Genomic DNA, 21,991 nt, shown 5'->3' on the forward strand with positions numbered 1-21,991 from the left:
ATGGAAATTGTAATTATAGTCAGAGCTTTGGGCACTGGAACAATGGTGCAATGATACCAATAAACAATAAACTGACACTGTCAGCCTTTTTTGTGCTGCCCTCTTTGCTGACAGGACAAATCTGACCATTCCAAGCATTTAAAATGTGGAAATCTCTCAGATTTCATTTAGGAGGGAACCCCTCTCTCTAGATCAAGCCTGACCCTGGCCTCTTAGATAATTTGGTATTTATTTTATAAGATAATCACTTAAAGCAGACAATAGCCTTATTTAGTGAACAGTGCATTATTGAGCTTAAGACACATTTTATTCCCCTGTATCTTCCAGTAAGCCTCATCTCTCAGTAGTTTAATCCTCCTCTGAAGCAATGTCGGTTCATGATGACGGTAGCACAGTTGGATCTCCAGCTAGCTGGTCTTTACTGCTGTGAAGCAGCTTCTTGTCTCTGAGTCTGCACAAATAATGTGATTGACTGCACAAACAGGGCAACAGAATGAAATTGTAATTGGCTGTGCGTGGTGTTTCTTAAATCAGCTGTTGTTTGGGCAGTTTCTCAGAGATTCACACATGAACACACCTGCTTTATGCAATCAAACCATCAATTAAAATAATTTAGTTTCTAAGTACACTTAACACAGTTAACCTGGAATGTTTGGCTTTTGGTGTGGCTATTCATCAAAACAGTTTCAAACTTAGTACAATAATTATTGATTTTTGCTGATAAAGCTTATTATTCCAGGCTGAGAGGAATTATATTATAAATGTATAAAAAAACACTGCCAGTGTAGAACTATATTAGCATATATAAGATACCTACCTTTTAGTTTTTACCAAACCAACAGCACTGTCATTAAAGATAATCTTGTAATTATTTGTGCCTATATTTATTCCTTTTTCTTATCATTGTGTTGCGATTAATTAATCCGAATCTGACAGTCTAAAAACTGACAGAGGAAATGAATGTGTTTATTGCACAGAAACAGACACAACAGAACAATAAGCAAAGATAAAATATTCTGGTCTGTTGGCTAATGAGATTGTTATACAGATGAGTGCTTATAATGATAAACAGTCACAGGAAAAATAGTCTAATATAAAAATGTAACTTAAAACCCTGCTGGGGGCTAGAAGTAATTTACCTCTTGTACCTGACGGTCTGTGAGCCAAGATGCATGCTAAAGGGGGGAAAAAAGCGATAAGAGACTTGAAAACAAGATTTTTTTTTTCTGAAGAAAAAACTGAATTTTGTGACAAAGGGTTTTGCGGTTACCACACATCCAATCAATGTAATTAGTCTGATAGGAAATGGAACATAACATTTGAAAAAATAACAGGTTTAATCCTGAGTTGGTTTCATTTTTATAGGATAATATGTAAATGTCTGTCACGGTAAATGGTAAATGGCCTGTATTTATATAGCGCTTTAATAGTCCCTAAGGACCCCAAAGCGCTTTACATATCCAGTCATCCACCCATTCACACACACATTCATACACTGGTGATGGCAAGCTACACTGTAGCCACAGCCACCCTGGGGCGTACTGACAGAGGCGATGTTATTGCCCTTTGTAATAATAATAATAGTATAGTTTAAATGAGCTTACTTTACCAGGTTCCTTTAAGGGGCCATGTCACCAAGAAAGCTAACTGCCTTACAGCCTCACTGCACCTCTGTCGTGTTTTTTCTAGTCTCACTGACCCCTCACCACCTCTGTGTCTGACTACCTTCATCAAACAGGAACACATAAAATGGGAAATCCTTAATATCACATGTAGCAGTACAGTGTGAGGAAAAATTTATAATATTGGACTTTATAACATTATGTTTTAACAGTACATTGCATCATTCAGGCATTAATCTAACAAAGTAACACCATTAATTCCAGATTGAACAGGGAGATCGCTGGCTGTGTGCACAGTACCAAGAAAAATAAGCGCATTTCAATTCAGGTCTGTATTCAATTCAATTTATTTATATAGCGCCAAATCACAACAAAAGTCACCTCAAGGCGCTTCATAGGTACAGAGAAAAACGCAACAATCATATGACCCCCTATGAGCAAGCACTTTGGAGACAGTGGGAAGGAAAAACTCCCTTTTAACAGGAAGAAACCTCCGGCAGAACCAGGCTCAGGGAGGGGCGGGGCCATCTGCTGCGACCGGTTGGGGTGAGAGAAGGAAAACAGGATAAAGACATGCTGTGGAAGAGAGACAGAGATTAATAACAGATATGATTCAATGCAGAGAGGTCTATTAACACATAGTGAGTGAGAAAGGTGACTGGAAAGGAAAAACTCAATGCATCATGGGAATCCCTGGCAGCCTACGTCTATTGCAGCACAACTAAGGGAGGATTCAGGGTCACCTGGTCCAGCCCTAACTATATGCTTTAGCAAAAAGGAAAGTTTGAAGCCTAATCTTGAAAGTAGAGATAGTGTCTGTCTCCTGAATCCAAACTGGAAGCTGGTTCCACAGAAGAGGGGCCTGAAAACTGAAGGCTCTGCCTCCCATTCTACTTTTAAATACTCTAGAGCAGGGGTGGGCAATCTCAGTCCACGAGGGCCGGTGTCCCTGCAGGTTTTAGATGTGTCCTCGAACCAACACAGCTGATTTAAATGGCTAAATTAGCTCCTCATCATGTCCTGAAGTTCTCCAGAGGCCTGGTAACGAACTAATCATGTGATTCAGGTGTGTTGACCCAACAGGGCTCTAGACTAACTTTTTGACATGGGCGCACCGGTGCGCCTAACTTTAATAATTTAGGCGTACCAGCACAAAAGTTAGGCGCACTCAAATTTTTCAACCGCATCGCTTAACACCGCAGTTTTACATGTGCACTTTCTTTGGGGGGAAGTCCATACAGACAATATTCATTTCTAAATTATTAACTAACAATCTTGTGCTTAAAGTGCTTTGTCAATATTGTAGAAAATGTTAAACTTAATCATCATCTCGGCTCCTCTGACGACCTGTTTGCTGCTGCCTGCTGCTGAAAGGCAGTGGGGAGAGGGGACACTTGGGCAGTGCATTTATCGCAGCATATAATGTGTTTTCTGGATACACTGCTGTTTTTTTAGCATTCAAAGATTGATGGCACCGTGTCAGAGCTGGCTATGAATTTCAGACGGATCAGTCCTTAACTTAACACAAAAGTTATCAATAGTTCTTTTCATCTTTTCTTATTACCCACAGCTACATCCACTTCTGTCAGGCCTAGGCTGCTCACTAGGGCTGGGTATCATCACTGATTTCTATAATCCATTCGATTCCGGTTCTCAAAGTCCTGATTCGATTCAATTTAGCCTCAGACAGTCAGAAATATTATAATTCTGATCATTTATCAGCACTGATACATGTGAGACTTCATCAGAATTGTGAACATCACAGCAGATGCCTTTGTGTCAAAGTAACTGAGAATAAAACACAGAAAAACATGAAGGAGATTTTCCTGGTCTGGCGTTTTATAGCAGATAACCTTAAAAATATTCTGCAATATTCTGCAATTTTGCATAATTTTAAGAAGTTTAAATTTCTTCAGTATTGAACAGCAGAAATTAGGCTTTCTTGTCCGAGGTCATTTAAGTGAAAAAAAGAAAAAGAAAAGAAAAAGACAGCGGCCGACAGCGCTGTAAACAACGGTAGACTGGTGGGTAATAAGCGAATAAATAATACAGAAAACAGAGATTTGAGACGGGAAACTGTTCTTGAAATACAGAGAGAGAGAGAGCTGTGCATGAAGTGTGATTTTTATCGTGGTAGAAGCAAAACAGCAAAAGTCAGAGGGAATTCATGACGACATCGATCAAATGTGAAGCGCAGTTTGCTGCTTCTTTTGCTGCTGCGGCAAATTTTGGTTGGAGAGACGAAACCTGCAGCTCAGAATCAGCGCAAAAAGACATAAACACAGAGCGGACCCGACGCATCAGAATCGCTGAGCTCCGACAGCGTGTCCGTGTTCGGGCCGTGAGGTGAGAAAGTCGAGAAAGACAAAGCTGATTCTGATGCGTGGGGTCCGCTCTGTGTTTACGTCTTTGTGTGTGTCGCTACCCGATCCGTACCGGAAACCTGATCGGTACCCCGCATGCGCAAATCTTACGTCACTTCCTCTCTTTGCCAGCATTGCGACATTCAATATATTTGAATGGTACAGTTAGCGCCCAGTTAGCTCCTAGCATTTCTCAACAGCTCTGCCTCCTTTTCGACTACCGGGACATTTAAACAATGGATAATCCGTATACAAACAAATTCATGCTTTTCTCCTCAACAGACAGCGTCCCCCGATTGAACAAAAGCTCCCTAAAATAATAACAATGGCGCCTAATTACAGACTTAATAATACAGACTTTGTAATAGGTCACGTGAAGATTCATCAGCCAGATTAAGTGTTTACTGACAATTGACAGTGATAGCGGACATCATCATCACTATTCCAATCAATCCTCTCCACACAGACAAGCATAAACACACTCGACTATCGCTAAATCAAATTTAACACGCATTTGAAATGACGCTAATTCAGTTTATAACAGGGTTCATTCGCTCGGTCAGCAGGTGGCGGTATCCTCGTACACTGGGGAGTAAACTGCTATTAAACGAACAGAAGAAGAAGAAAACATCTGCACATGCGCGGTACGGAACGGGTAGACCCGATTTGTACGGTCGGACTGTGCACATGCGCAGTAAGGATCGGGGAGTCCTGATCCGTAACTATCTTTTTATTTTTCGTTTTTGTCTACATTGTACTGAAATGCTTCATTATTGCAAACATTTGAAGATATACTTATTATTCTTAACATCTTAACAGATACTCTGACCCGTAACTATCGTAAAACGCTTCGACCGGAAGTAGACACCTTTCGCGCATGCGGGGTACCGATCGGGTTTCCGGTACAGATCGGGTAGTGACAGTGTGGAATCCGTTAATGAATTGATGTCGCTTTATTCAAGCTACTCACCTCCCTCTTCCACCTGCACTTTCAACTGGACCACGGCCAGTCAGAGAGGTCCCGCCCCGACTATCTCTGATTGGTTTAGTCCATGATAGGGGCATAATGTGTGTCTGTTGTTGACCACACGGAGAGTTGCAGAGATTTTTTTTTTTTTTTTGCTACCCGAAAATATTTGGTCGCACCAGTGAAAAATTTGGTCGCATTTGCGACCAAATTGGTTGCACTCTAGAGCCCTGCCCAAGGTGAGATCTAAAACCTGCAGGGACACCGGCCCTCATGGACTGAGATTGCCCACCCCTGCTCTAGGAACAACATGTAAGCCTGCAGTGTGAGAGCGAAGTGCTCTAATAGGGTGATATGGTACTACAAGGTCATTAAGATAAGATGGGGCCTGATTATTTAAGACCTTGTATGTGAGGAGCAGGATTTTGAATTCAATTCTGGATTTAACAGGAAGCCAATGAAGGGAAGCCAAAACAGGAGAAATCTGCTCTCTCTTTCTAGTCCCTGTCAGGACTCTTGCTGCAGCATTTTGGATCAGCTGAAGGCTTTTCAGCGAGTTTTTAGGACATCCTGATAATAAAGAATTACAGTAGTCCAGCCTGGAAGTAATAAATGCATGAACTAGTTTTTCAGCATCACTCTGAGACAGGATATTTCTAATTTTAGAGATGTTGCGCAAATGGAAGAAAGCAGTCTTACATATTTGTTTAATATGTGCATTGAAGGACATGTCCTGGTCAAAAATGACTCCAAGGTTTCTCACAGTGTTACTGGAGGCCAAGGTAATGCCATCCAGAGTAAGAATCTGGTTAGATACCATATTTCTAAGATTTTCAGGGCCGAGTACAATAACCTCAGTTTGATCTGAATTAAGAAGCAGAAAGTTAGCGGCCATCCAGGTCTTTATGTCTTTAAGACATTCCTGCAGTTTAACTAATTGGTGTGTGTTACCTGGCTTCATGGATAGATAGAGCTGCGTGTCATCTGCATAGCAGTGAAAATTTATGCTATGTCTTCTAATGATGCTGCCTAGGGGAAGCATGTATAATGTAAACAGAATTGGTCCTAGCACTGAACCCTGTGGAACACCATAATTGACAAACCACTGCAGTGCAGTACCTGTAACACCTACAGCATGTTCTAATCGCTCTAATAGGATATTATGGTCAACAGTATCGAACGCTGCACTGAGGTCTAGCAGGACAAGCACAGAGATGAGTCCACTGTCAGAGGACATAAGAAGATCATTTGTAACCTTCACTAAAGCTGTTTCTGTGCTGTGCTGAGCTCTGAAACCTGACTGAAACTCTTCAGATAAGCCATTCCTCTGCAGATGATCTGTTAGCTGTTTGACAACTACTCTTTCAAGGATGTTTGATATGAAAGGAAGGTTGGAGATTGGCCTATAATTAGCTAAGACAGTTGGGTCTAGAGATGCACAGATGGTTGGCTGTGACATCAAACTAGGCAAGGTAAACAGTTTTTACCCCTCAGCCTTAAAAGACGGATAAGGTAGAGCTGGTCGAGTGGGTGACATGGACACCCAAGTTTGTGAATGTGACACAAGAACAAAGCAAAGTCAGAGTTTTAAATTGATACTACAGGTGTAAGTACTAAATCTTGGATGAGTTCAAATCTCAGTGATCTCGACCCACGTTTTCTGAAAGTCTAATAAATGTGATAACATGAGAACAATGTAGAATTTTGAAACTGATACCATAGGTGCATCTACTAGAAGGCTGAGGAGGACCACAGGTAAAATCCAAAGTAGTCAAAAGTGGCCAATTATACAGTTGACTCCTTTTTCTCCATGACGATGGTTATCATCATGAGAGAAAAGCATTGTCCTAAAACTTAATAGCTAACACTTATTGCAGATAACTAACACTATGCAGTGTGATTGATCACAGAGATGTAGTGCCAAGCTGGAATAAACAGTATGTCTTTTATTATCAGGCTAATGCTACTGAGCTTGAGTTTTGTATACAGTACTTGCCTTGGAGATGCAATGCGTCCTGTTGTGCCTGATGTTGATTGTGATTGGTCTTTATTCTTCCTCAGAATTAGGTATTGTTCTTTCTGAATTTTTCCACCTCCACTGTGATTATCTGAAAGTAAACATTAATACCGGTTGGCCTTATAAGGTCTGTCCATCACTCTTTGTCCTGGTTCAAAGTTTAAAAGTTCCCATTTTCAATTCATTTTCACTCAGTTTTATGTATACAGTGCTTAAACACAACAAGTCATATTTTCTTCCAAAGTGTCAAAAATGATACACTGTCTCTTTGTGTCCCAGAATCTACAATTACCTCTTAACTGCCGTTGACATAGCACCACAGCACCTATAGTCACTTTTTAAGTTACTAAATATTTGTCATAATACAAACATTCAAAAGTATTTTTAGTTACATATTTTTTATGTCAACAAAAATAAAATATTTTTTCAAATATTTGGATTTTTTAGTGTTACATAACAAGAAGTAGCAGCTTTTGTTTTCGTTCAGTCTCTCTGCTTCACTTTCTTTCTCTCATCTCTCCTATCTGTGACCATTTGTTGTTGTCTGTGCTCCTGGGCGGGACTCATTCCAGGTTCCTGCCCTTGGCGCTACATACCTGTGGAAATCACCCACCTGTCTCTGATGATCTCATCAGCAACCACTGCTTAAGGCGGTGGCTGGTTGACGTTCATCGCTGGATCGTTGAATTACCTAGTTAGTAAAGCCCTGTGCGTTCTGCTTGTGTTTATGTTCTGCTCCTATTTTGCCTTGAAGATACTTACCATGTGTTTCCTTTTGTACAGACCTTCCCTGGATTCCTTCCCTGATGTGTGGTGAGCCTGCCTGAGTTGTGTGAAAGAAGAGCGAGTTGAAAAGTAACGGATGATTGGACGCCTTTCCCCTGGATCTCTGGAGCCCCATTTCCACTTTGTACAATGTATATAGCACTACTGGCTCCTGTAAATAAAAACACTGAATTGTGAATTTACGGAGTTCTGCCCTTGCGTCCACGCCCTCCAGCAAACCTGGAACTAGTTAGCTGTAAAATGACGTTAAGTGATATTGATTGTAATTTTAATGATGTAAGCTTGTAATTTCACAGGGATCTAATATTTATTCTGCAAATGCATTAAATGTATGAATACCTTAAGAATAAGTCATATAAAATATCGATTTCTATGATAACTTTTATTTAATTTTACCATTTTTGATCAACAATTTTAAAATATGCACAATTACTATAAAATATACCATCTGTAAGATGGTATATTAAGAATAAAGGGTGTGTTGACGTTTTAACCGGACTGTGGGATGACACATTCCTGTGTGTGTATGCCATCACCACACCAGGCTGCAGCAAACAAACAAAGTTGTTTAATACACACTAACCTGCTGATTACATTTAATTACATTTATAAAAGATAATCGGGATAAGATATGTTGGTGAGTAATGTCAATAAAAAAAAAATTCTTTGGACCTTTGAAAACAGAGTGATCCACCATTCAAAACAGGGAGTCTTCTAATTACCTGAGTGAATTGTTTTAGTGCACAAAACAGGTTCTAATGACACATGTACTACTTACTTCAATGGCACTTCAGTGAAACGACACAATCATTGATATTTTAGAAAACAGGAGGAATAAATTATACTCTTGACAATTTCTGCAGCTGCAGAATACCAACAGGATACAGCGCTGAGAAACAAGACTCCAGTTTGGGGAAAACTGTTTTGAGGAAACAGCTTGTTTTTCAGTGTAATTGTAGGTCAAAAAAGGTCAGAGTGTTTTTCCACTGCTCTGCTTAGGGTGCAGCTTGATAAATTTAAAATGAAAAGCATATTTCTGCTGGGATATAGCAGTCTTGCAACAAACACAACAAAACAGAAATAAAGGGTTTTCTTTTAGGCTGGAAATGGCTTCTGCTTTGAGCCCCCTGCTTCAAAGTTTATTTAAGATGTATGAGAAATGAACCTCCTCACATGCTGGCAAGATAATACAGCTAAAAATATACGAGCGTTTAAGGCTATAGATCGCCACTGGTTAGGGAAATTCAATTTCCTATTCAGACCTATTGGATACTATAATATCTCTTCTGCCATAATGATGCAGTATTATAAGGTAGATCTTTAACTAATTCCTAATATCATTATTCTTGTGCCACTGTGAAATCAACGTTTTTTGTTTGTTTGTTTGTTTTATAAATAAGCTATTTGAAAGCCATCATCATTTATGCTTGAGAGAAAATTTACACGGTTACTGAAAGAAGAGAGGCTGAGGGTTGTGGGGATATTTGGTGTATTACGGTAGGACAAAGCGTTCACAAGCTTCTGCTGTCTGAACACAGAAAAGTCAACTCCGCTTAGGTTTTACCATGTGTTTCGCACTAATGTAACTCCTCCACTGTTTAGGCTAGAGAAACATTTCAAATGGTTACCGAAAGATGAGAAGATGAGGTTTACCAAACTTTACAGTGCATCATTAGAAAGCATGAACAACGGCGGAGAAGTGGAGAAGTGGCAACGCCCCCAAAAAGGCCAAGAGATTTAAAAAACTCAGTGGCCTAGGCTGAATAACATTTTTGTACATATTTAGTATAGTTCATATTTTAAGTTGATGTTGTGCTACTTTTTGTTCCTGTTAAATATCAGTTTCCACTTAACTATAAATCTGAAAAAACAGAGTCTGTCTTTTTTTCGGTTATTTGGAAAAAAAGAGGCGGCCTAAATGATGCTTGGTCAATAAAGGGTAAAAGAACTACATCACTTCACTTCCAAAACAAAAACATAGGAAATAGTTGAAGCCTTATCATTTACTAAAAGATGTTTTTTTCCAAAAACTAGTAAATATTTTCTCTACCTAAACCTGAGTGGTAACAGTGAAGTAGTAGTTTTGTTGCCTAAACCTAAGTTCTTTTATTCCCTAAATATTAGTGCCGCACTAACGCGTTGATGCCGCGCAGCCCCACGCACAGGGCGACCCGCGCTAAGATTAACGCTGACAGCACTACTAAATATATATAAAAAGTTTTATTTCCTACTCTTTAAGGTACGAAAGAGCTTTTATTGCCTACAGTTGTGGTTAGAAGTTTATATACACTCATCATGGACATGAATGTCATGGTATTTCTGGACTTTTGATTATTTCGTTGAAGTGTTCTTTTTCCAGAGCGGAGTGATTGTATAGTGTACATACTTAATGACTTTAACAAACAAGAACTGGGTGCATGTTTAAATGTTTGTTTGTTTGTTTTTAATTTTCCCACATTGGATCAAAATCATACATATAGAATGAACTGGTGTTTGAATAAATATATTCAACCACCAGTGACTTTTAGAGAAAGGCGAGCATTGATGGTGAAGAACAATTGTAAAATATTATTAGTTGTGTAGTTAAATAAATATTTACTTCAAGTCAAAGCTCTTCAAAGGCCATGTGTTTGTATATTTGGTCCACCAGGTGATTTCTCAGAGATGCTAACCTGAAAGTGTTGGCTGAACCTGCACTTGCTCTACTTGACTGACTTTAAACCTGTTGTCTATTTGACTTGAGTGCTTATCTCCGCTCCATCGTGAATGGTTTCCTTGCTAACGTGCTGAAGGAGCTATTAAAAACTTTTTCACCCCACCTTTTCTACATCGCACATATTGGTGAAGCTGGTCAGTAAGATAATGATAAATCACAGAAGATAATCCAAAAATCGATTTGCTAATGCTAGTTCTGTTTCAAGACAGAGCTCATGACTGATCTCAGAGCAGTTAAAGCAGAACCAGTGTTGGTTTGTCTATCATGCTAATCTCCCATCAGTCTCGCCCTTCTTTTCTGTCTATCTTTCTATCCCTTTTCTTATTCTATTTCTTTTCTTTCCTATGTTTCTTCTCCAGTCTTTTGCCAACCCGGTCTTCACCCCCTCTCCACTTCAGTATAACAGCCACACCAATGAATAATAAAATAAATAAATCAGTAAAAGAAAAAGATTAACAAGTGGAGTCTACAGTGCTCCTCTTGGGAAAGCAAATGTGTTTGGCACAACAGAGCATTCACACCATAATTCTGTTTGCTAAAAGTGCCAGACAGGACAGAACGAGTAAAAAAGATTTAAAGGTTTTTGTTTGAAGTTTACATGCACTCATCAATAGAGCATGTTTTCATTTATTTTTGATTTTCCATCATCCACACAGCATCAAAACTATACTTAAAGACTCAAATGTATACATACACTCAAATATTTTCACAAGTGGTGCTGAGTATTTTATAGTGCCTTTCAACTTATAAGAACAAGGCCTATTAACATCTTATTAGTGATCTTTTTATACCTGTTATTTTCCTTTAAGTAGAATAAAAAGGATTGCTTTGACCGCACTTGTTGGAATGAACAGTTCTCAAAACAATACGATGAAGATTTAAGGAGATCTGTAGGCTTAAAAGTAGAAATATTTTTAAATGTTCAGGAACAACCAGGAGCCACAGAGGCTTGAGATCACTATGCTAACCATCAAGCATGAGGCTGTTTTGTTGCCAGTGATACTGATACATTAGACAACGTGAATGAAATAATGAAGAAGGAGGACTACCTCCAAATTCTTCAACATTATCTCAAATCAACAGCTAGATGGTTGAAAATGGGACTCTGTTGAATATTCCAACAGGACAAAGGTCCCAAACACACATAACTGATTTTGGATTGGCTAAAATTAAGATTCTCTCATCAACAACCAAAAACTTACCTTTAACAATATAATTAATCATCTAAAATATTTGCTTTATGAAACAGTTGCACAGTAATTTTTTTAAAGCTAACGGAGGCCTTCAGGCTTCAATTCACAAAATATCAGCTTGCAGTTTTTAAGCATTTATGAGATGTTAAATTCCCTGTAAACATACCAAATTGAAAAAGACAGAAGAGTGGAAGATTTTCTAAGTGGAAATGAGAAGCATGTCATTACTATAAAGTGAACAGAGATGAGAAGCAGCTTTTTACAGATGAAGCTCATATCGCATGTGAGAGCTATTCCAGATCTCGTGATTTGTTTGTAACACTTAATTACAGCGATAGGAGCAGGGTTCATTTTTCTTCTGCGCTTTGCCAAGCCACTGCTTTACACACAGGCTGATGAAATATAATTGGCACCGTCATTTTGTGGCCCGGCAACAAATGGCTACTTGAAGAACTCCCCCTCACTTTCAGGCCGCCCGTCACCTCGAGCACGGCCTATTGCTCCCGGTCTTTATGCCTTTTAATCATTCACTTCATTGCAACGATAGAAGGGCTGACATTGGGAGAATCTTTTATTGCCATTTTGTGAATGTCATTGAGTAGTATTGTAATGGATGTCATATGGCAGGATGGAGGACAGGCTGAATAGGTCTGGCTGAAAAGGACAGTAATATGTTTCTTTCCCTGTCTAGAAGCTGAGTTATAGTGTGCACCAGTCTACCTCACAGTTAACTTTAGGTTTGAGAGAATCATTTTTGACACATCTTAACAATCTGATCATGACTGTAACGGAATCATTACAGTGATGGGAGTAATAGTTTCATCAGATCCAGACAATTAAGTATTTATATTCATCTGTGTGTGAGTGCGTGATTGTCTAACTATGAATTACTGTGTTGGTATAGCATCTTAGCTTTTGCCAGGAACATGAGGCATGCTGGTAATTTCGCAAAACAGAGTGCCGATACCACAGAAATATAATAAAGCCTGATTCTATCATGATTTGAGTGCTTATTCATTCAAATAATAAAAATAAATAAATAATTGCGCCGCAGTTTAAGTGTTTTTCTGTTGTGTATTCTGCCTCTTTGCTTTCTAACAGAACAACTCCAGAACTCACATTCTAATTATACTTGGAGAATCTAAACTACAGGCATTTAGTACTAATTAAAGCTCGTCTATTCTGGTTGTCCTCATTTTCATACATGTTCGATTGCTTGCTATTGCAGATATCTAATCACCCAATCAAATGGCAACAGCACGTCTGATACTGGCACTGAAGTTCGGCTATGTCAGAGACTGGTGATCTGGAGGGTGTTCAAGGGGCAACATGCTGCCATTACCTTGGTTGTAACACAGCAGACCATGCCAGGTGCCAATGCTATCAGTTAAAACAAGAAACTAACACTAAAATTAGCAGCAGCTTACCAAAGTTGGAAAATGAGTAGAAGGTTCCTAATATGACAAGTCCTGATTTCCGCTGTGACATTTGTATGGTTTTCTCAGAATTTCAGCAACATGAAAGCATGGATCCATCCTGGCTTCTATCAATGGTTTTTAATTTTGGTGGTGCACGCTATACAGTGATTTTACATTTTCCTGTTTTTCTTTGACTGGTTTATTTATTTTAGTTAATCAACTCATTTCTCCAAAAGTTGAATCTGTTCATCTGGATGTAGCGTTTTCTCCCACAAAACGCTACGTCCAGATGAACAGATTCAACTTTTGGAGATTTACTTTCCTGGATGATTGAGAATGCATCAAGACAAATCAACTCATTTGTTTGTAACCTGTTTAAAAATGTCATTTATTATAATGTTCTGAAACATTAAAAAGGTCGAAATCCACCAAAACTAGACGTTCAACAGATGACCAAAAAAAAAAATGCCTGGCTTTACAAAACAGCCCATTCAGTGGACCAAAATTGGAAATACAAAAATGGCTTATAAATGTCACTTTTTGCAGCGGGAATGGGCAGCTGACAAATCTGCAGCAAGTACAGGATGGTATGATTTAAATATGGACAAATATCTCAAAGGAATATTTCCATTCCTCCATTACTTCAGGAGTCTGTGTCAAGAAGAATTTGGGTGGTTCTCATAGATAGTTAGACAGACGGAGTAGCAGTACATTTAGCAAAATTAAAAAATATAATTTAGTAAAGTAAATGTAGTAAAATATTTTATACGAGAATCAACTTAAAAAATGAGAGGGCTTTGGAAACATGGAAAACACTGTGCACTTTCACCTCCTCTGATAAATGTATCTCAACATTTTGGGAGCCTTTCCACTACACTGTGCAAAAGTAGGGCTATAATTTACCCAGGATGTTTAAACTTACACACTACCCTATCCATTCAAATGTAATCCCAATAGGTCCTTAGTCATGCATTGCAGTGGGAACCGTTACTAATCAAGTAAAGGCTTCCTTGTAGCTATATGTCAGGGCCGTGTGGTCGAAAACTAGGTTAGACCCAGAACCAAACCAAGAAAGACACTGCTTAAGAGCTAACAATCTTCATTTTGCTCAAACAGAAGAAGGTAATTAAGGGGAAGGAGTGAAGGTTGGCTCAGGGAGTTTTCTTCCAGGAAAGGAGTTTGATGAAAGAAAGGCTACAAGAGTTAGTTCCGGGTCCAGATGCGACTGCCGATATGGTGAGTATGAATTGACTGCTGGAGGTGAGCTTTCTTGAGAGTCCATGGGAAAAACTGGAGGAGCACGTGAATGTTGGAAGTGGAGGGTGAGCAGGGACATGGAAAGATAAGGTAAGTGGCTAATAGGACTAACACTGAGAGACAAACAACCATTCACGCTCACATTCACAAATATGCTTGCTCATAGGGGGTCATATGATTGTTGGGTTTTTCTCTGTATCTATTATTATAGGGTATACTGTACAATATAAAGCGGCTTGAGGCGACTTTTGTTGTGATTTGGCGCTATATAAATAAAATTGAATTGAATTGAACTATGGGAATTTAACCCGACTCCACTAGACATCATAGTGGCATGATGGTTAGCACTATTGCCACCATGTGCTCAGGGCATTTTTGTGTGGAGCATGTTCTCCAGTGTTTGTGTGGTTACTCCAGCTTCCTCCCAAGGCATGCAGTTAGTGGGGTTAGATTAGGTTAAGCTTAATTAGTAATATAAATAGAACCTTTCCTAATATGATCAGACAATATCTGTGTTATAGTGTTTAATTTTTAACAAATATGTTCGATTGCTGTATTAAAATACAGTATATACGGTATAGCATCATTTGACCCAATATAGCAAAAATCTAGGTAACAGCCTTTACTTTGATCAGTCCAAAAAGTAGGCAATGTGCACACTATAAGCTGGTTGAGGCAGAATATAACAGTCAAGCAAAGAACCAGATGTCCCATGAAACACATTACAAGGAATAGCCTAAAATGCCTTCAATAGAGAAACTGGCAAAGAGTGAAGGGCAGACACAGACTAAATACACTGGAGGGAGGTGGATAATAAGACACAGGTGACACAAATCAGGGTGTTGCAGGCAGTCACAGCGGAGGGAAAACACACAAGGGCATGATGTGACAACTGGAAAGAGAAGGGAGCTGAATATATGTCAAAATAAAATGGGAAACATGTCAAGCAAAGCATGGAAACAAGGAAAATAGCAAGAAGAGGTGTGAGATGATGTATGAGAGGCCATTTATCATAACTGAATGCAACTTTTTTATGATAAAATGGAAAATTATTACACTTTTTTTTAAATTTGGGCTCAAATACACAGTTCTGTGATAAGCTTTCTAAAGCCCTCCTTCAGTATATAAAAGATGAAGAAAATCTTCCTATGAACCAGCTTTTTCTTAATTAAAATAAGCTTTAAACTCACATTCCTGACATGTGACAAATCTTGGATATGAGGAGACTTCAAAGCTTCCTCCCTGCCGTTTCTTGACATTTGTGATGTCCAAGGTAGGTCAGATGAAGTGTACTGGGAAAAAAAAGCACAGCGACTCTGGTTCTTGTTACAAGGATAGTCTAATTAACATTTTAATTAACACGAAATATTGTTAACTCAGGGCCATCCTTGGAGCCATGTCTGGGAAAGATTCATTACATTCAGTGTTAGTCTCTCTACTGCTGCCCTGCGACATTCTACTCTGACAAATGTCATCTTCAGGAAGAATAAAGAGATTTCAATGGATTACCCTCCCCGGTGTGTAAGGCAAAATGTTTTAGTTACAGTGGCGAGCATGTAGTTTTCTCAGCAGGCAGACTGGGTTGACATTTAAAAATAAACTCAGATGTTTGAAGATTGAAGTCATGTGTGTTAAGCATGGGCTGAACAGAAGACTGTAGTCATCTTGAATATGGAGTTCATACCATTCATTATGAAACAAACATGTTGCAGATGTACTTGATGTGGAGCTTGACATGACACACAACTTTACATGTCCAATAGCTAAAAAGAAATGGACTTCTAAGAGAAAAAACTTAACACCGAGACAGGATGTTTTTCATTTTAAAGGTATTATTCAAATGCAAGAAACTATCCCTACATACTTGTTAAATATGTGCATATATTAAATGTGTCATGCGCCACGGCACGTGTGCACAAAAGGATCCAAAGGCAGACTCAGCGCTACAGAAGAGGCACTTTATTACAATAACGAAAGGCGACCCGGGAAACCTAGAGAGCAAACGAGGAACTGAAAAACCCGGGGAGGAAACGACACGAGGGAGCCGGAATCGGGACCGTGGGAGGCTGCAAGAAAAAGGGGAGAAGATTACTGGGAAGCCGGGAAGCAGGAAAACACATTAGAACTTAGCGGGGAGTCGCGGGCTTACGATAGAGCGGGACCGTGGGAGCTCGGGAGGGTAGAGTGGCAGTCCGTGTGCAGGAAGTCCTGTGGAGCTAGTGGAAGGGCCAGGTGATGTACTGAGAGATCCAGCCGAGCAGGAGGACAGGCAGGTGGCAGACGCTGAACGCCGAATCGGAACCTGGACATAAGTAGGCAGATTAAACACAGTTCCAACCAGGAATGATGCGCGCTTTCTTGGGAGCCTAGTTACCACTTGTGATGTGATTACGGACTGGCATGGAGCATCTGTCAGCGCCGGGTGAAGTAGCTTCTCCTGTAATCACAGCGATGAAGAGCAGGTGTGCCGAGAATGGCCTAGCCCGGAGGGTGTGGCTATCCGCATATTCCACAGACACAGGACCCCGGACCGTGACAGTGCCCCCCCCTCAAGGGTCGCCCCCTGGCGACCGACCAGATGGAGGCCTGCGGAGAGAAGCGTGGAAGTCAGTGATGAGGGACGGATCCAGAATGAAAGACCGCGGGACCCAAAGGCGCTCTTCAGGACCGTATCCCTCCCAGTCCACCAGATATTGCCACCCCCGCCCACGCCGGCGCCTGTCCACGATCCGCCGGACCGCGTAGGCCGGGTGACCGCCGACAAGCCGGGCAGGAGGAGGCGGCCCGGACGGAGGGCACAACGGGCTGAGGCGGACCGGTTTGACCTGGGAGACATGAAACGTGGGATGAATGCGCCAAGAAGCAGGGAGCTTGAGCCGAACCGCGGCTGGGTTAACAACCGCATCAATTTCATACGGGCCGATGAAGCGGGGAGCCAGCTTCCGGGGTGACGCACGCAGCGGAACGTACTTGGCAGCGAGCCAGACCTTCTGTCCTGGCTGATATCTGGGTGCTGGGGTGCGGCGGCGGTCCGCATAACGGGCGTGCCGATCCTTCGCCCGCAGGAGAGCTTGGCGGACCCTGAGCCAGACCCGCTGGCAGCGCCGGAGATGATGCTGTGCGGAGGGGACGGCGAGGTCCAGTTCGTTTTCAGGGAACAGTGGAGGCTGGTAACCAAGGGACGCTTCAAACGGGGACAAACCAGTGGCAGATGAGGTGAGTGTGTTGTGTGCGTATTCTACCCAGGGTAGGTAAGAGACCCAGGTGGTGGGGTTGTGGGACGCTACGCATCGTAGCGCGGCCTCCAGCTCCTGATTAAGTCGCTCTGTTTGGCCATTAGACTGCGGGTGGAAGACCGAGCTTAAGCTGACTCTCGCGCCCAATATGGAACAAAAGGTCCTCCACACTTGTGACGTGAACTGCGGGCCTCGGTCCGAGACGATGTCAAGGGGGATTCCATGGAGCCGGAAAACGTGTTCAATCAGGGTCTGGGCTGTGTCAGCAGCGGAGGGCAGTTTTGCCAGCGGAATGAAGTGAGCGGCTTTAGAGAACCGGTCCACCACGGTGAGAACGACGCTCTTTCCCGAGGAACGAGGAAGGCCAGTAACAAAATCTAGGGAGATATGAGACCAAGGCCGGTGAGGCGTGCTGAGTGGGTGGAGCAGGCCCGCTGGGTGCTTAGTGGATGATTTGTTACGGGCACAAACGGCGCAGGCAGACACGTACTCCCTCACATCTTTCTGTAGGGTTTTCCACCAGAAATGACGTTTGAGGAGACCAATGGTTCTACTCACGCCAGGGTGACAGGAAAAGCGCACGGTGTGGATCCAATGTATCACCGCTCCACGGGCGGCAGCGGGGACAAAACGCCGTCCGGGCGGACCGGTGCCCGGGTCCGGGTCCCCTGGGAGGGCCCGGCGGATAGTTTCCTCGACATCCCAGGAGAGGGCGCCCACCACGCAGGCGGGGGGTAGAATGGTGGTTGGTGACGGAACGTCCGTGTCCGGAGAATACTGACGGGAGAGCGCGTCTGGCTTGACGTTCCGTGAACCTGGGCGATAGGAAACAGTAAAATTAAAGCGGGTAAAAAACAAAGACCAGCGGGCTTGTCGGGAGTTTAGTCTCTTAGCGGTTCTCAGATAGATCAGGTTCCTATGGTCCGTTCATATGAGAAAAGGTTGCTCGGCCCCCTCAAGCCAGTGGCGCCACTCCTCCAGCGCGAGTTTTATGGCCAAAAGCTCCCTATCGCCTACATCATAGTTTCTTTCAGCTGGAGAGAGCCGACGAGAGAAATAGGCACACGGCTGGAGCTTGCCTTGGGGCCCAGACCGCTGTGAGAGAACAGCCCCCACCCCGGTGTCGGATGCATCCACCTCAACGATAAATTGCAGGGTGGTGTTGGGGTGACGCAGAACGGGTGCCGTAGTGAACAGTTCTTTTAACTTAGCGAACGCCGTGTGGGCCTCCGGGGGCCAGGTGAAAGGCACCTTGGAAGAAGTGAGGCGTGTGAGGGGCGCGGCGACCTGGCTGTAGTTACGGATAAAACGGCGGTAGAAGTTCGCGAACCCGAGAAAGCGTTGTAGCTGCTTCCGCGAATCTGGGACTGGCCACTCCAGAACCGCCGTGATTTTAGCCGGGTCCGTCTTCACCTGTCCCCCTGCCAGGACATAGCCCAGGAAGGAAACTGACGATGCATGGAATTCGCATTTCTCTGCTTTGACAAACAGTCTGTTCTCTAACAACCGTAGCAGGACACTCCGGACGTGAACGCGGTGCTCCTCCATGGTCCTGGAAAAAATGAGGATGTCATCCAAGTAAACAAACACAAACACGTTCAGGAAGTCTCGCAGCACGTCATTCACTAGAGTCTGAAAAACTGCGGGGGCATTCGTTAAGCCGAATGGCATAACCAAATACTCAAAGTGGCCCAGTGGTGTGTTAAAAGCGGTCTTCCACTCGTCCCCCTTCCTTATTCGGACCAGATGGTATGCGTTTCGTAGGTCTAGTTTTGTGAAAACGGTGGCTTCCCGGAGGGGTTCAAAAACAGAATTAAGCAGCGGAAGGGGGTATTTATTCTTTATGGTGATGTCATTTAAGCCCCTGTAATCAATGCAGGGTCGCAACGAACCGTCCTTTTTTCCCACGAAGAAGAAGCCCGCCGCTACCGGGGAGGAAGAGGGTCGAATGATACCGGCCGCGAGTGATTCACGAATGTAGTTTTCCATTGACTCCCTTTCCGGGCGAGACAGGTTGTATAACCTGCTGGACGGCAGCGGGGCCCCAGGCAATAGGTCAATGGCACAGTCATAGGGGCGGTGAGGTGGCAGAGAGCTAGCCTTGGCTTTATTAAACACTTCCTGTAGGTCATGGTACTCGGATGGGATGGAGGAAAGGTCCAGTGCTTGTGCCACTAGTGGGTTCGGGTTGGCTGGTGGAGCGGGAACTGCCGATCTCAAGCAATTAGCCAGGCAGAACACGCTCCAACCGGCGATCTTGCCCCCTGCCCAGTCAATGTGGGGATTATGTCTCTGTAGCCACGGGTAACCTAAAACGAGTGGTGTGTCTGGAGACGGGAAAGTGAGAAACGAAAGTGACTCGTTATGGTTCCCGGAAGTGACCAACGTGACAGGCGCTGTCCGATGGGTGATGTAAGCAAACACTTGCCTATTCAGTGCTGACGCAGGGAGGGGCGGTTCCAACTGAGTGAGTGGCAGGTCCAGCTCTTTAGCCAGCTGCTCGTTTATGAGATTTTGTTCCGCCCCAGAATCCACTAATGCAGTGCACGTAACAGTCTTTTTATTGGTTACTATGGCAACAGACAAAACCAAGCGGGGTCTCACATAATTCAAAGTGCGGCTCACCCGTATCCCCGAACCTACCGGTGAGCTGGTCCGTTTGGGCGAACCGGGCAGCTGGCGATGCGGTGTCCCGGCTTCCCGCAGTACAAGCAGTCCCCAGCCCGAAAACGGCGTTCCCTCTCCTCCGGCGAGAGCCGAGAGCGCCCGATCTGCATCGGCTCCGGCGGAGGAGGCGACGGTGGGCGAGCGCATGGCGCTGGAGGGCTTAACAGGGACGGTGACACGCGCAGGTCTGGGTGCAATACGGGTTTCGGTGGCTTGGATCGCCGTTCGGCCTCCCTCTCCCGCAGACGCTTATCGATTCTGCGGGCGCGCGACACCAGATCCTCGAACGATTTGGCTGCCTCGTGGAACGCGAGCTGATCTTTCATCTGGTCGTTCAGAGAGCACAGGAATATTCCCCGGAGGGCCGAATCGGGCCAGCCAACTGCAGCTGCCACGGTACGGAACTCCACTAGGTACTCCGCCACGCTACGCCGGCCCTGGCGGAGCGCCAGTAGCTGTTGTGCGGCGTCATCCTCGCAAACCGGCGGAGAGAAGGTCGCTTTAAATTCGTCGAGGAAGTCATCGAAGGCGCAGCGCTGTATCGGGTTAGAGGTTAGATAGGCTTCAGCCCATGCCAACGCTCTCCCCCACAGCAGCCCCACAAAGTGAGAAATTTTGGCCGCGTGAGTGGGGAAGGCGAGTGGGGAGCGACTAAAAAAAAGGGTACACTGAAAAAGGAACCCCCCACACAGGTCCAAGTCGCCGTGGAAGGGTTCCGGCGGCGGTGACGTCACGCAACGATACGCCGGGTCGGGCTGTCTAGCGCGTATCTCTCCCTGTTTCTCACTGAGCTCTTGGTACTGGTCCTGAAGTGATTGAAGCAATTGATCGTGTCGGCCTAACATGGCACCCTGCTTATTAATGGCAGAACGTACTGGGTCTGCTGGATCCATTCTGGCCAGTCCGTACTGTCATGCGCCACGGCGCGTGTGCACAAAAGGATCCAAAGGCAGACTCAGCGCTACAGAAGAGGCACTTTATTACAATAACGAAAGGCGACCCGGGAAACCTAGAGAGCAAACGAGGAACTGAAAAACCCGGGGAGGAAACGACACGAGGGAGCCGGAATCGGGACCGTGGGAGGCTGCAAGAAAAAGGGGAGAAGATTACTGGGAAGCCGGGAAGCAGGAAAACACATTAGAACTTAGCGGGGAGTCGCGGGCTTACGATAGAGCGGGACCGTGGGAGCTCGGGAGGGTAGAGTGGCAGTCCGTGTGCAGGAAGTCCTGTGGAGCTAGTGGAAGGGTCAGGTGATGTACTGAGAGATCCAGCCGAGCAGGAGGACAGGCAGGTGGCAGACGCTGAACGCCGAATCAGAACCTGGACATAAGTAGGCAGATTAAACACAGTTCCAACCAGGAATGATACGCGCTTTCTTGGGAGCCTAGTTACCACTTGTGATGTGATTACGGACTGGCATGGAGCATCTGTCAGCGCCGGGTGAAGTAGCTTCTCCTGTAATCACAGCGATGAAGAGCAGGTGTGCCGAGAATGGCCTAGCCCGGAGGGTGTGGCTATCCGCATATTCCACAGACACAGGACCCCGGACCGTGACAAAATGAAAGTAATGTGTTTTATTCTAAGATTTTTGGAACTGAGTACAATAACCTCCATTTTATCTCAATTTATAAGAAAGAAATTAGAGGTCATCCAGGCCTTTAGGTCTTTAAGATGGTCGTGCAGTTTAACTAATCTGTGGGTGTCATCAGGCCTCATGGATAGATAAAACTGGATATCATGCGCATAGCA

The 21,991-nt window shown here is 43.6% G+C and overlaps 2 long non-coding RNA genes across 2 annotated transcripts; one reads left to right on the forward strand and one right to left on the reverse strand.

Moving 5' to 3' along the window:
• Window positions 1–5,217: 5,217 nt before the first annotated feature.
• Window positions 5,218–7,960, forward strand: LOC120441780. Its single transcript, XR_005614272.1, has 3 exons — window positions 5,218–5,264; window positions 7,542–7,663; window positions 7,753–7,960. It is a non-coding gene; the product is annotated as an uncharacterized LOC120441780 (long non-coding RNA).
• Window positions 7,961–16,269: 8,309 nt separating this feature from the next.
• On the reverse strand, window positions 16,270–16,877 carry LOC120442020. The gene is made up of 3 exons (XR_005614464.1): window positions 16,714–16,877; window positions 16,489–16,641; window positions 16,270–16,405 (listed from the first exon to the last, which is right to left on the reverse strand). It is a non-coding gene; the product is annotated as an uncharacterized LOC120442020 (long non-coding RNA).
• Between the last annotated feature and the right edge of the window lie 5,114 nt (window positions 16,878–21,991).

The sequence above is a fragment of the Oreochromis aureus genome, linkage group 9, assembly GCF_013358895.1.
Source record: "Oreochromis aureus strain Israel breed Guangdong linkage group 9, ZZ_aureus, whole genome shotgun sequence".
NCBI lineage: Eukaryota > Metazoa > Chordata > Actinopteri > Cichliformes > Cichlidae > Oreochromis > Oreochromis aureus.